This window comes from Lepisosteus platostomus, chromosome 20 (genome assembly GCF_059453375.1).
Source record: "Lepisosteus platostomus isolate fLepPlt1 chromosome 20, fLepPlt1.hap1, whole genome shotgun sequence".
In the NCBI taxonomy this organism is placed as follows: Eukaryota; Metazoa; Chordata; class Actinopteri; order Semionotiformes; family Lepisosteidae; genus Lepisosteus; species Lepisosteus platostomus.
This window is the reverse complement of record NC_142630.1, coordinates 3,810,387-3,826,782: the sequence shown is the minus strand read 5'-3', so window position 1 is coordinate 3,826,782 and position 16,396 is coordinate 3,810,387. Positions and strand designations below refer to the sequence as shown.

Sequence of the window (16,396 nt, the reverse complement as noted above, 5' to 3'; positions counted from 1 at the left end):
AGCATGAGAACTCTAGTAAGACTGGCCGCACAAAAATCCTAATCACCAAATAAAACCCACCGTGTGAAGACACATGTCCTTCTCTTGTTTGTTTTCATTATTTTGTTCTTAATGCTGTCATATGAGCTTTGTCATCACTCACGGAGTGTCAGATCCTTTTGAACACTCTGTCCATGAGGTGATATAGGTGGATGTTTGCACGTGCTGGGAGTATCCTGATGTGCCTACTGTAAGTTTTGGAAACAAGTTTCTTTTTCTTTCTTTACAATTCTGAACAAAGCTTTTTCCTAAAAGTATTATTAGTTATACCTTGATAGCTCCAGTCTCTTGAGGCATTAGGAACACATGTGGTTGGTCGATCCAACTTCAGCACAAAAGATGTTGACATTGTGTCGGAGGCACCGTCTGATCTTTGTGTGTCCTGACATTATTTTATGGAGTTCTGTATTGCTCTGTAGTGTTGGAAATGGGATGAGGAGAGCTTAGAGCATTGCTGCTGAAGAATGTGTGTCTTTATTGGATGGTATAGTTGCCTGATTTTACTTTAGAAGCCCTTTAGCAGGAAACTCAAAATGAAACACAAAACGGGGAAACACGAACCGCAGGACACAAGTGCAGACTATGTGGAAGTAAATTTAAAACCATGAGCATGAGGCCCTTATGCAAAAGAATGTGTACTGTATGTATTGAATAAGCTGCCAAGGCATGTTGTCAAAGCTGACACCCTGGCTGCATCCAAGATAATAGATTAACTCCTAACTATGAAACTATTTGGTCCCAATAGTAGTTTTGACCTTCTGTTCCCATGGAAGAAAAAATTGATAGAGGCAGGATGGAATTATGGGGGCAGTGTGTTTAAATGTTGTTTTGTCTTGTGCTTTAAAAAAAAAATTTAAACTGTGAAAAAATAAAATTACTAAAGACTGGTTCACAAAACGGCAGAAATGATTTACACAGTGCCTGGGTCTTCCAGTCCATTCAGTTTGAGACGTATGTAAACTGGTATTGAGTCAAAGAGTCCGAGTTAGAAATTCTAGGAAACACATGGACTGTGGACATCTAATAGCAGTGCAATCCCCACATCTACAGTATTACTCCTCTCTTAAATCCTAAAACAAATCCTCCCAGTGCAGAACACAGCATTAAAAAGGTGGCAGGGCTGTTTATACTGTGTCTCACAGAGAAAGAAATATGCATGTGGCTCGTGTGTGTTTTCTGTGTTTGTGGTTAGATAACTCTCCAGTATGTTCTTGGATTAAAAAAACAAAACAAAACAGGAAGGCTTACATTTTCCCAACTTTGTCTCTCAGCCAGAGCACAATATGTGAGGCGGAGTGACACTTCCTGCATGACAAATAGTAATTAGTTTTTATCTTACATAAATGTGGACTTGTTGTCAGCATGATTGGGCCAGTTCCTCCCTATCTATCCTGGGCTACAGTAGCTCAACTGGGGGGAGATGACAACCACCACCATGATAACATTAAAATGATGCCATGCTACGCAGTTTGGCACTTGGATGTAGTGGTTTCTCTCTCTGTTCTCCATTCATTCAACTTGCTTTCATTGCACACATCTGTGGTTCTAGTAATGAATGGTAGTGCTGCAGTAGTGTAGTAACTGAAGGTAAGAGCTGTGGAAGCAAGTGTTAAATTGCACAGGAATACTGTGCTAAATACTTTATGTTCAGAATTCTGTACTGGAAGTACAGGTCTCAATCTGAGATCTGCTGATTCAGGACTTTTTACTCCAGGAACTGGCTCCAGAACCTTGTTAGGATCCTTAAGAATCTTCATGAAACAATTGCATTGGATCCCTGTCATTGAGCTTCAAACCTAAGTATAATGACTGCAGCCTCATGCATGTGTATTTTACTGTATTCTACAGTAAAATACACATGGTTGTCTTTCAGCTGTTTTATTACAAGCATTCCTTATAAGTCCACTAGTGATCTGTGGATACAGCATTTCAGGCTCCCATACTGCTCTGAATTTTAAATCTATTTAATCCCAAAAGATCTGAACACTAATCTCTTCATTTATTATACAGAAAATGAAAGCATATAGTATCATTTCCTAGAAAAGTGGAACGGAATATAAATCAATCATAGACTGTGAAAAAGAATCCTTTAGCAGATTTTTCAAATTATCATTTGATCCCTCTTGTAACATAATAAGTGCAGTGAAAATAAGTGTAGTGGATTTAATGCACAAAAATGGACAAGATCTTCCCTGGGTTGGGGATAATGGACTCATTTGAAAGGCTAACCTGAGAAGCTCATAACCTCTGCATATTTATAAAATACAGTTACAAATGTAGACCTCCTACAGTACATGCAGACTCTGAAGTCTTGGGTCAGAATTGTAACATGGAAAAAACTATATAGTTTATACTCATCCTATGGCTACATGCCTTCTCATTCAAGGGCAAGATTTCTCTTGAAATATGATGCCGTTTGAAGATTTATATACTGTAGGCCACTTTGTAACCATTATGAGTCCTTCCATCTATCCATCCATCTATTTTATAACTTCGTTATCCGATATAAGGTTGGGTGGACCGCAGCCTCTCCCAGCAGGCAATGGGAACAAGGCAGTGGACACCCTGGATGGGATGACAGTCCGCTGTAGGGCAGACAGACCGACGCTCTCGCACACACTCACACCAGGGCCAGTTTTCCCAGAAGACAGATAACCTACCAGTATGTCTTTGGACTGTGGGGGGAAACCAGGAGCACCAGGAAGAAACCCCACACGAACACAGAGTGAACATGCAAACTCCACACAGACAGCACCCCAGGAACTGAACCCTGGGCCCCGCACTGTGAGGCAGCTTACCACTGGGGAATGGTGCCACCCTCCCAGTACAAGCCATTATGATTAAAATTATATAAAGTATGCTTTTATCAGTCTGGGTGAAAGCTGATCTTTTTCCTGCTTATTTCTTTGATAAAGCTGGGTATAACAAATCAGACAATATATTGAACTGCTGCACAGTCACTTAGTGATACAGTATACTGAGGGATATATTGTTTAGGGATATAGGAGAAAATCCTCTGAAATCTGCGTTGGTTGAACTTTTTTTCTGTTCATTGAAAGATGATGTGAAACACATCTCATTCATGGCATGTGAATGCATCCAGTATTAGTAGGACATCAGTCTTTAGTCTTTTGCTACAGTATATACTGTAACTGTGCGTTTAACATTTAGCCATCTCTGTTAAGTTAAAAAAAAGCAGAGTTTGACAATGTGAGCATTAGGCCAATGCCTGGATTTCTTTTAGCCTTAATCCTTTCTAGTTTCTATTTCCTTCTATATCCCAGCTATATCCCAGAAAATAAGGCTTTAAAGACTCAGCAGGTAGTCTTAGTGTGTTCGAAATGTGTTGGAAAATAATCCATTGCTTTAACTCTGCTGGAATCCTGGGACAGATAATTGCAGGCCAGGCAACATGAAGGTTTTATATCTTGAGACTCCAGGTTGAGAGAGAACCATGAAATGTCACTGAACTTTATTACAGCAACTGGACTGTGTATCCTGACTGAAGAAGGACTCCTTAGTTCTTTATTAAATTATTTAATTTTGAGAATGTAGTAGTAAAATATGATTTATAAGAAAAATGTGTCTTGTTTATTCATGCTATTAATGTCAGTTAATAAAAAGGTTAAAGATGTGTATTGCTTGAAAATAATTTGAAAAACTGTACATCTACAAACTCTTAATTGCATACCGTAATTACTCTAAAGTACGAATGTAAAACCTTTTAAAGAGGCAGTGAGACATTCTTCAAGTCACACTTTTTTCCAACCAGAGTTTTATATTCATGATTCTGATTTTGTACAGGATTGCTAAATAAGAAAGATAATCTACACGTGCAAAAATAACGAGAACCCATTGGATTGCTAAAGTAAAAACCTGAGGCAAACAGACAATGCAATGTTTATCACCCACAGCAAACTTGCCTGCCAAAGTCAGTGTTCCAAATAACTTTCTTCCTGTATCAGAAACTAGAGGGAGGTGGACCTTTACAGATCATTGTGGAATCATCTACAGGAGAATACCAAAATCTCTTTTTATTTATGGCAGTAATATATAGTAATATCATTTATGTTTCATTCAAGGAAATTAATAATATATGTATGCACCACACTTAACAAATAATGATGCATCTTCAGATAAAACTGCTTCATCTTGTGAAATTCCTTTAACCAGGAAAGATTAAAGAGAAAATAGCAAATTGAAGGAAAAAAAATGTGTTATATTTCTCTGGGAGATCCTTAATGTTCCATTCCTGTAAATTTTTTAGCCCTTAATAAACCTCAAGAAAAGTTAATTTTTTGTTAAAGGCTAAGATATATTACACTCTGATTTCAATATCTCCTGTTATTCACTGTAAACTGCTGCTAAAACAAGACGTCATGATGTGATGCACTACTGTATGTAAATTAAAAAAAAAACTGCCTGTTTGTAGAAGTACTGTATAAAACTGATCCAGTGTTTCTCAGGTCTGATCAACATAGGATGGTGAAATAAATCGGGGTGTATAGATTGCAAGATATTAGGCTTTCAGGTGTCGTAGAAAGCTAATAACAAAAATAAGCTTTGTATTGTTAATTAATCTGTGAAGTCTGCAGGATGTATATGCCATTAACACTTTTGATTAGGAGCCACTTATGTCCTCTCACAGAATATTATTATTCATTGTAATGTCAGGTAAATCACAATATGATGAAATCTTTTCTTATTTAAAGAGTGGAATCTTTAATGTTATGACTTCTAGGTGGGAGGTATTTGAAAGGTTAATAACTTGCTCCTACAGTCGCTGCTCCTCAACAAATACTAAGTGAGATGCAGCCAATCACCAAATCACCTCCCGGCTTTCATTTCGCAGCGTTTGAAGATAATGGTGATAGTCCATGCTGAATGACAATGAAGCAGAGCTCGGTTTGGTAGAACGAGCATGTGTGCATTTCTCATATCTCAACCAAAAGCGTGGCGTGTCCTCTAATCTCATCCATATTGGTTGAATTTGATCTTTTCAGAGCCCATGGGCATGTTGTGCCTTTTTCCCCCACATAAACACACACCTGTAATTCCATCTGCGGGAGTCCAGAGTGCTGCGTTACATGAAGTCTAAAATGGAAAATGTGGTTTTCCTTGCTTCCTGCTCCTGTTTCTTTCAGTTAGTGAAGGTCACACAGGGCAGCCAGGCATTTTCTCCCGTGTTGATTTTTTTCTGCTTTGTGCAGGTCACTAATCCCACACTGACTAATTGCAAGGGTCTCAGATCAGATAATGAAGAAGTGACAGGCAGCTGAACAATGGAAGGTTGAAAGGACGTAGCGAGTGCGATTTGTTTTGGGTGTGTATCAGTAAAATCTGTCCTGGCTCACAGATAGTTCAACTTTCAGAAGAAAATGAATGGCGAATGAGTCATTCTTCTAGCACGAAGTTATAATTCATTTAAATAAAGGTAGCAATAATAATAATTGCACTTACGTTGTCATCCTGTGAAGGAAGGAAGGCAGGCATTACTCTGAAGGACTAATTTTGCAGTATATCATGTCTCCCTTTGTGTTCATTTATTTCACAGCAAGAATTTCAATTTCTTTAGCACTGTATGAGGCCAAAGCAACTTGGAGCTTTACAAAAACAGATTTTAATACAACATCTAGAAATCATAAGGTTGCAAATGAAGGTTATAAAAATGGGTCAACTGAATTGTGTAAGCAGCAAATATATGAGACACTGTATTCCCTACATTATTTAAAATAATTTATTGCACCCCTTTCTTATTTGGTGTATCATTCAGCAGAACTCTGCAATTAGACTTCTCTTCTCATTTTTCTATGGGCCAGAGCTCAACCTGGTTTGTGGAATGTTAGGTGGACTAAAAAGCATTTGACTCCTTCCCCTGGATGGACACTGGCTCAACACAGGCAGTACACGCCACTGGGTTTAGTACCTCACTCAAGGTCCAGCAGGTGATGTCATAATTGAATTAAATAACCATTTGCTGTATATAATATACCCTTTCCACAGTCCCCTGAGCACCTGTGAGGCCATTTATTATGCAGGACAAATTATGCTTTGTAAGTTTACATGATGGTGGTAAAAATCTCTTTTATGTTCCTAGCAGGAATTAAATTACCAACATACTAGCGGGAATTAAAGTAATCTTCAGTTAAAACAGTTGTAGCAGCACAATAACATCTATGAGTTAAAACACCTCTGTTTTGGATGTCACAGCCTCACCGTGCCTGCCTCACAGCACCGGGGCCCTGTGTTCACTTCTAGACCTGGGGTGCTCTCCGCGTGGGGGCTGTACTGTACTGTATGTTCTCCGCATGTTGGCATGGGTTCGTGCTGGGGGCTCCTGTTTTCTTTCCCAATTCCAAGATATACTGGTAGATTAACTGGCTCCTGGGAAAACTGTCCCTGGTGCGAGATTGTGCGTGCATGTTTGTGTCTGTGTGTGTGTCTGCCCTGCGGCCTGCCCAGGATGTACCCAGCCTTGCGTCCATGCTTTTCCAGGATAGGCCCCGGCTCCCCTGTGACACTGAATTGGATAAAGTGGTTAGAGAATGGATGGCTGGAATACCTCTGTGTAAATTCGGAACAGGTTGTAAGGGTTTCACCATGTTGTCAAGGATGAATCACCTTCTGGTTTTCTAACTCGTGATGAGCCTATGACCTCAACCCTCTCTACCCACAGTCCGCAGGCTTTCAAAGCCGCTGTTGACAGCCTTCTGTAGACTGTGTCAGAACTGTCCTGTCACTTTAAAATAGATTTTTTGGCTCTATTATCATAATAACCTTCATGGGTCAAATGACTGCGCCACAGTGTGCATTGTCCTCATTGCTGATGTCTGCCTCTGCACATCTGACTTATTGAAAATCCCCTTATAAAACAGAAAAAAAAGAGTCACCTAAAAAGGTCCTTTCAAAGGAAAGAAAATTTAAACTGAGAAAAATCTGTTGGGAAACGGTCCCTGGCTTCACACACAATGCATATTTCTTAATCAAATAATGAGCTATGAAGGGATTTTGTGAAACTAATAAATCCTTACATTGTAGTTCTTTAAGTAGACTCCTCAAAGGTTTAACATTGTTCTGTCATTATCCTCTTTTAACACAGCTATGCTTTGCTTTACTAACATTTGACATCTAGTGAAAGAAATCATTGCGTTTAATGTACGTGCTGCTTACACCTACTGCAGGTTAAGTGTGATCACTAATTACAACGGACAGTCAGATGTCAGGAGAGACGACCACTAGTTTAGTTATTGAATAAATGGATTTACTTTTACATTTATGTTTTACAGTAGGTCGACTCTGGACTGCCTCAGAAGAAAAGGTTAAAAGATGAAATGGCGGCTCAGCTTTTCTGTGTGTCACAAGTCCCAAATTTAGAAAGAACTAAACTAACAAAAAGTTTTAAAGAGAAAGTGGTGAGTAAATCACCAGTAACTTTGCACCCTGTCATGTAAATGACTTCAAGTACCAGCCAAGTTGCCAGTAGCAAAATATTCATCTAGATTAACTTCCTGTAACGGTGTTGTCACCTCTTCTCATTATGTTATTTTACCATTATTATTTACTGCACATTTCCATTCCCAGAAAGCCGTGAAGTTTTTTGCATGGCTCAATGTTATTTTCTCACTGTTTTTTTTATTTAATTGCAGGTGTGTGTCTTGAATGGTGTGTGACAAGTGTGGGTGGGTGCTGTCTGTTAGTGGCTTTATGTTGTATATCTGTATTGGATGTCTTTTAATTCAGTAAGATCAACAAACCGCTTTCTCTATGACAACAAAGCATTGAACTTGAACTTGAACGTGCAAGATGACCTCACATCACAAGTGATAATCAAAGTCTTTTATCTAAATGTGAAGTACCTGAGGGCCAGCTCTTGGTCAGCCTAGTACAGTAAATGAAAATAAGGCCAAATTCATGTAAATAATGAGGCAACATGCTTTTTATATATTTTTAATGCTGCTTTTGTTTGACCATTTACGGTAATTATTATTTGCCTGCAGAGCTTTTAAATTTTTTTGAGTGCAGAAAAAATCAGTATACGAAGAAATCAAGTCACATTAATAGGGTAACGAAGGTGAACATTTGGATTTGTTCCTGTCACAAGGCTTGTTCATGTATTTAGTAAAATGTACTACAGAGCGTATAATCTCCCTTCTAAGCTTCTAAATTTAAGGGATGAACCCTTAATCCTCTAATTTATCTATGATTTAACATCTGGGCTTTTCTAAGCACTTGTGAAACTTCCAAGTGTCAGTGATCTGAGGTCACTGGGAGAGGACTGAAATGAAAACCTAGTGCTTGTGTAGCTCCTCGTATTTTTTCTTTTTTTCTGTCAATGAATGCCTTTTAAACCTGCCAGTTTGGGATTGCATATTGTTAATCAACTCCTGCTGGAGAGCGCCAAAGGCGATGTGCTCCAAAACATCAGAGCACCAATCTTCTGCTTACAGTATATGTAAAAATCACTACAGTATTGGAGCACTGCTTTCTCCTTTTGCGGGTATGTTTTTTACTCCCTAGCTTGTCTTTATTATTCCTGTGCTGCCACTTTATTTGCATTTAACAGTACCTCATCAATTATGTAATACAGTTCAACAAACTAAAGTTTAAGACTCAGAGACAAGGCTTCAAACTTGAACAAGTAGGCCGTAGGTTCTCCTTTCTCAGCATGCATCACTCAGCATCTGCATCTCCTGTCCATCATCTCCCTGCACTTGGGCTCATTATTCCTAGTAGCTGGAAGAAGCTCCATTCATGGGCAGACTGCTATTCCCCTTTTGAAGCAAATCAATGACAGATCAGCACCAAACTGCTTTCTCAACAAATCACACAATATCATAAGGTCCGTCTGAAGCTACTGAAAGCAGTGTGTCTTCATTCGGTTTGGCTTGCTTTTTTTCTCACTGCCACAAAATCAGTGGGGCCTATGTAAGGCATTATTATAGTCTGCAAAAATTAAATTAAATATAACCACTCAGACAGTGGACATAATATTTCTGTAGAGCTTTGAGAATGAAAAGTTACTGACCATGATTCCTACATTCAGTAACCCTTACTGTTTTGAGGCATGCATGAAACATACATAATTCTGGTAAATGGCAGTGCAGGATAACCCGTATTGGGATTATCCAGTCTTTTTACAATCTGAGGAACTTTTTAAGGAGCAAAGGAAATAAGAGACATGATATATAATATGCTAGGAGAGAAGGTGCTAGGCTCAGCTCAAAAGGAAAGCCTCAATAACACAACGACAAGGTCAAAGAGACAAAGCAGAGAGAAATATAAGCTTCTGCACACTAAAAGCATTTTGCTTTTTGCTAATATGAAGTTACTTAAACCTAAAACCTTTACTAATATGTAATATTAGTAATATGTAGTATAAGTTCATATTAATAGGGCACCAGTACTCAAGTTACAATACATGCATAACTGACAGCAGATGCACGTATCTGTATTAATGATATTCTAATGATTTCCATTCTACATTAAAACTGAAGTGTTCTCTCACATTTGTGAATTCAAATGAACTTGTGTTACACACATCTAAGAGGATACACTCCTCAACCCGTACATCTTGTACATTTACTAAACCTTATGGATGAGGCGCAGTATAGGTAATTCATTTAACATACAGGATGTGAAAAACCTATTTACCATTTGCTAGGATGTATGATTATTCAATAAAACTAAAAAATATTATAGTTAAACAAAGTTAGATTGGTGAAAAAAAAATATTATTACAATTATTATTTTTAAAGTAATTTACTGAGTAACACTGCTTGAGGCAGAGGGTAGGTACTAATGCATATGCTTATTTAAACTGAATGCACAATATAGACTATTTGTATTCTGTTGCCTATTTGAGAATTTGTACAGATGCACTTTTCAGCTTGATCAGTAGATGTTGTCCTGAATTTGATCAAAATGCACTACATTGGAAGTCCAAACAGTTTTATATAACATATGCACACAGAGTACCTTGAGTGCATACCTCAATCAGACAGATCTTGATCATATTTTGCATCATCAAAATAAAAGATCCACTATGCACCATGCCTGAAAGAATTTATGCTGATATTGAGGCAAGACTTATTAATACTTAACCCATACACCACTCAAGATGCAGCATTCACTCCACATTTAGAATTCAGGTTATCCATTAATATTTAAGAGAGATTAGCTCGGGTGACTAAGGATCCCCTTTCTTCCAGTCCCTCGGAAACCTCACAGTAACCTTGTAAAAACAGAGAGCAGTGTCAGACATGGGCAATCCCATCAAGGTATTTTCAGTTTTGATGTGCTGTTGAGTGCCTGATATTTTGAGTACCCTCTTAATACAGTACGTACCATTCAGTCATTAGGCTCCAAAAGGAGAGTACAGCTTTGCTGACAGGCTCATCTTTGTGCAGTATTATGTCCTTTACAGCACTTTAGATTTTCTTCTCAGCAACTGATTTAGCAAAAGTTAAGTCTGTGTATTATGCGTGTGTAATGGAGTTTATCTACTGCAGGGGTGCCCAACCTTTTTAATGTGAGATCTACTTTTTCATTTGCCAGTCCAGCGAGATCTACCAGTGTGAATTTGAAGCTCTGATATAGGGAAAGCAGACTGTGGGCCCATCAGTACAATAACGATATCCATCACTAAAATAACAGCAAATAAAAGCAAGTGACTCAGGCTACAGTGAACAAGTAATGTTCCCCATTTTAGAAAAAAGAATATCCTACCTTAATGTAAGCATTGGCACTGAGAGGCGTACTTGAGAACACTTGTAATTTTTTTGAACGTGTTGACACTTCTGATCATGTCGATGAAATTTTATTTTGTATGTCACACAAGGGCGGTAAAATGTGCGACATTACATGAACGGATCTGAATGATTTTTTAGGCTATCAAGCAAAAGTAAATAGTCAAATCGCCCATTTATTTTTTACCCAACATTCTTGCGATCGATCGACTGGTTGAGCACCCCTGATCTACTGAATATCAACTCTTCCTACTGTATATAAGATGTACTGTATAAAGGTGATACACAATGGTCATTTTAACTACTGTACATTGAATAAGACACCTTTCCTCCCCTAAATTGGGTAAAATTGAACACATCAGCTAGTACTGTGTGCAAACATGAGAGCATAAAAATCATCTCACATTTTTTGCAAGCCTCTGTAGATGAAATTGGTTAACTGCTTATCCATAATATTCTTCAATATATCTATTATATCCCTTGGCAGTTAGCCACAATTACTCAGTTGTCTACTGGAAAAGGAAATGTCTGAATAGCTTTTGATTGTTCTGGGAATTTTTAGCAGGGCACAATAATTTTTAGGAAAGTGCATTTTCTCTACTGTGGGTGGAAGCATTGTTAATTACATCCCATTATCATTACTGGCCTTCTATTAATAATTTACTCTTATACTTGTTTATACAACAGGGAAATTTCCTGGAGCGAATCCGGGTCAAGTACTGCACAACAGAAGCGTCAAGGTCCAGTTACAAGTCTAGCACCCTAAGCACTGCTCCCCAGATAAGAGAACCAGGGATCCCCATTTACTGTACATTGAGTTAAATCTGCTAAACACACATAAATGCCATTCACCCTGTTTCTGGTGAGGTGGTACGTTGATCTAATGGACATGGATTATAGCTCTCCCCAGTCACATGGAGAGTTGGCATGTTGTGCCTCCCAATCTGATCACACATTTGCCTAATCTGGGTTTTTTCTCAGAAACAAACTAATCAGCCAAGCTGAAGTCCTATCAATCCACAGCTCTCAATGTATGGGACCTCCTGTTATTAGTCCAGGGTTGTTTGTAGCAATTATTTATTATCCGATTATTTTAATATCTCTAGTAACACAGCAACTCTAGGTACTGTACTACAGCCTCTGAAACATGATAATCAATAGAGATAACTATGGTTCATCTAAACCTAACACACAATATACGTAGAAAGCCACATATTTGTTTCATATCTTGTTTAATAGGTTTATCCAAAGCTGTTACAACACTGCATTATTCTCCTGAAATCTAATCTACAACTTCTGCTGTGGAATCTTGTCATTTAGATTTGTTTTCAAAGTGACTCTACTGAAGCAGGCCAAATGTAATTGATATGAGTATACAGGATTTGAATATACAAAACTAGGCTGACAAAGTAAGGGTTTTCAAACGGACCGTCTTATTAGTGTTCTTTGTTGGTTTTTCATGACAATTATTTTTTCACCAATCCCAGTAAAGAGGTCTTTTCTAACGATGTCCTCTATAGCTATATTAACCTTGCATGATATCATTACTCCTTCTTCCCTTTGTAGGATATTAACGGGACAAATAAATGAGAAGTGCTGAGATTTAAAAAGTGACTTTTCCTAGTTTGTGGATGATGCTATTTTTTCTACTTTGTAAATCTCTAAAACATTAGCAAAATAAATATCAAATGGAGTGCTCTAAATTCTGTAAATACCCATAGACAGGCTTTTTGGCTGTGAACAGGAATATTCCTAAAACAGATCATGAATTCTGCCTGACTTCATGGTAATTTATAATATAGATCTGTTCACCTACAGTATCTGTTTTCTCCTACTACAAATTTATTTTAAAAATTTATTTGTTTCTTTCTGTGTTGTTTTATCATAAACTTCTATGGAACAGAAATGTTACTCATCCATAAACCGTGTATGTGTAGTAACTCAGGTAGATTGGAATGCAGCTAGATTATGACTGAGGACAAGTGCAACAAGGTCAAGAGATGCTCTTCTAAAAAATCACCAGTACAGTTTCAGCCATTTAGCTTTATTCATTTATACACTGACTGAGAAACTGGACTAATGTAATTAGCGTGTAATGGAGTTGTGGAATATTATGACTATTTTATCTATTATTTTTGACAAGTATCTTTATCAAAAAATGATTGACAGCTGACAGTTAGCATCAACAAAATATGATGCATTGTAAATAAATTAAAATTATGCAAATGCAATAACTTACTGTACATAGTTCAATGTAATGTGAGGTTACACGCACAGGGGACCAGCTAAAATTGCCAAACTGATTTCTCACATGATCTAAGAAAGGCTTGAAAGGCACATTAAAAACCAAGCCCTTCAGGAAATACTGTATTGTATGCAGGCATTTGAAAGAATGATGGTTTTAGCAGCCCAGCGCAAACTTTTAATATTACCATGCTGAGGTGATGGTACTTTGCCTTAATTTCTCAAGCCCAAGTGAAAACGATAGCTGTCAGGCTGAGCTGAACGAAAACACAATTAGAGAATTACTGAAAACACAGGTACTGTAAATGATACGCTGGAGGCAGCAAACAATGGCACAGCTTGCGCTTGCCTGAGCCAGGAGAGACACCGTCGCTGTGCTGTTTCCATCCAGCTGAGAGGTGGTGTGATGGCACTGGAGAGAGGCCTACCAGGAACACAAGCTGATAATCGATGACAGACAACACTGCCCGGACTGGAAAGACTAGACATTCGGTGCAAATGAATGCACTGGCAGCCCAGGAACAGCAGTGTCAGGTTATCAGAAAGGTGTCTCAGTAGCATTACATGGAACATTAGATGGCAGAAAGAAGGAGCAATAGAGAGAGAGAGTAATGAGTGCTATTCTATTAGCTTGGAAAAAGCATGTTTTAAACAAGGCGCCATCTTCTATCCAGCAAACTCCGTAAACTGAAATGTCCTATTGATCCTTTGGTAGCAAAACATTTGTCCAGTTCATACACATTCTTTTGTATCCACTGTTCTTCATCTAGTCTACAGTATGTTTCACCCTTTATAGTCAATGTGCATTTTGTTGTTTAAGGTTAATTTATTGCAGGCTGGTGGAAATATACCTTCAAACAGTGTATGAAAGCATGAGACTCTCACTGTTTTCTCATTAATAAGCAAGTACAGTACATAGTTCCTCTTGAATAAACTCTTAAATTTATGTAAGACAGGAACACATCTATGTTTTCATATTGGTATGCTGCCAGTTTTTGAAGTAGATTCAGATTCTCACTTTGTCATTTCAAAGGTTTATGGGAAAAAAATATTACACCAATGTCTAGTTTTGGCTTAACGCCTAATTGCTCCGAGAAAAACAGCCAAGTTCAAGGTAATTCAAGGAGTTATGTCAGAAAACTCCACACATATCGTGTTTCAGTGGGCTTTGTGGTCTGTGTCAGCAAAATCTGAAAGTGACATACTGCTAGTTTAACTTAGATATTACCATTTGAAATGAAGTAAGTTAAAAAACGAAACCAGGAAAACTGTATCATAGTTTTTCAGTGCAAAAAAAGATTTTTCACCAAACAAATTCCATAAGAAGATTTTGGAAGACAGCTCTACTAACTTTGTTTCTGGTGTGAGTTTTGCTGTTTATTTCGTCAGGTTGCAAGTGTAATCTCTTGCCATAGCCAGAGTTAAAGAAAATTAGGCCTCCTGTCCTGTAAGAGCTGAAAAGGAATTACAGTATGTAACATAATGGAGACCCATATCCCCTTTTTGTAAAAGAAATCTGTAAAACAATGTTATAAAAACAGAATCATACATTTCACGGACTAAAGCATTCACACATCTGAATTAACTGGGTGTTTAAATTAGATAAGCACCCATCTTGTAATAGGAGCTTTAATCGTGTCATAATAAAAGACATCTTTCTTTACAAATGCTTCAGATTGTCTCTGCCATCTATTAACTCACTTTATGTACTGTATGCTTGCTACTTTTTGAGTGCATTTTACGTCTCTCTCTCAAACATGTACAGATGTAATTCGTCTCATGTATGATTGGCTAAAATACAGAAAAGACATGGAATCCTTTCCTTCCGTCAGCTTATAAATAAAAAACTATGAGAAGATAAAAAAATGAGAACTACGATAAATGAACTGTTGCGGTAGAGAGACATGTACAATTGATATGTAAAAGGGAATTTCTTAGGAAACTGTATGGTAGTATTAATTAGAGTCTACATGAAAAAATACAAAGCTACCTTGACATGAAAGTCAAGCATCAGAACACTTAATCCGTGTTTTTCCTGAGTCAAACATGAGTGATGTGATGGCAGCAGAATGTCAGTGTCTTGTATCTGCTAAAACGTCACTTTTTTTCCAGGAGGAACAGAACGAGTGCAATCTGTTTTTGATCACATGCAAATGAGTCCCGAAATATAGAAATGCTGCTAAGAATGCCTACTTGTGAAGTCTAAATGGAGACGAATTCTCTGCTTTGTACAAATTCATCTACTGTATTTAACCTCATTTTCAACCTTTAACCAAAACCACTTTGAAGATCGTTCAAAAATTAGAAATACAAAGTTCAGTTCCAGACAAAAACAGCTAGTTTGCACAAAAGCCACTCAGAGCTGTAAATTGTGAAATTAGTGGATGATTCTGATTGTTGTATTTTAATTTTGGTTAATGTTCACTTAAGCTACAGTATGTACAGTACAGCATACTATTCTGGGTAGTGTCCTCTTCACACCTTTTGGTGTGATAAACTTGATCCAGACTAAATCTGTCATAAACTTTCCAGCAACAGATTGCATTAGTGGCCCTTGCCCTAAGAATTAATGTGTTGTGTGAGATACGTATATTATTCATTATCTCAAGACCACCAAATTATCTGATCTTCATAGTCTTTATTCAAAGCTGCTAAACATTAGAGATCTTCCATAATTCATCGTCTGTTTTTTTTAACTTGGGTGTTTATATTTGCTGACCATGATTTGATAGTGTGGCTAGTTTAAAAGCTTTGATTAAGTTTTTATTTACAAAGGGTTTTGTTGCCATGCTGCTAAATGAGAAAGGGAATTGGATTTGTAGACTGCAGTCGACTTGTATTGCAGACAGACTGCGGTGGCCACCTGTTCTTCTTCCATAGATAATCCACTTTTTAAAAGCAGAAGACCAGGGATTTTGAAGCTATATGAACTGTCACAAAATTGGATCAGCACTGTTTTTGTTTTACCTGAGATGATTTTTCTTCTTGTCGGAAGCAGACGTGATTCCACTTCATAAACTATTACAAACTTTCTAAAGCGCAAAGTAATCTAAAACATTCTAAAGTAACAAAGACTGTTTGCCTAAGCAGTGTGCAGAACGTTGGGGATTAGTTAATCAATGTTTCTTTTATATATAGCTATATCTTTAAATGAGAACCATATCAAAGGTCTGTTTATAATAGGGCATACAGGAAATTACTGATGTGTCAATTTTTATCAGCAAAGTGACATTTCGATTACATGATCCATTCTAGCAATATGTGGTAGGATAATTGGGGAAAGACATGCAATAAGATAGTAGGTGAACTCTATTAGCGAGTTGTACAGTAAGTATTGGTATAGTATGATATCACTTTCAGTATGTAAG

At 37.6% G+C, this 16,396-nt stretch overlaps 1 protein-coding gene across 2 annotated transcripts in view; it reads right to left on the bottom strand.

Annotated features, from left to right (window-relative positions):
- Window positions 1-16,396, bottom strand: part of LOC148644289 (monocarboxylate transporter 13) — a 57,754-nt gene that overhangs the window by 31,222 nt on the left and 10,136 nt on the right. Inside the window, exon 2 of one of the 2 annotated variants that reach the window (XM_088613529.1) lies at window positions 14,380-14,482. The exons of the other annotated variant lie outside the window; for it this stretch is intronic. The gene's annotated coding sequence lies outside the window, so the exon portion shown is untranslated. The remainder of the gene's footprint in view (window positions 1-14,379; window positions 14,483-16,396) is intronic. 2 annotated transcript variants of the gene reach the window in all.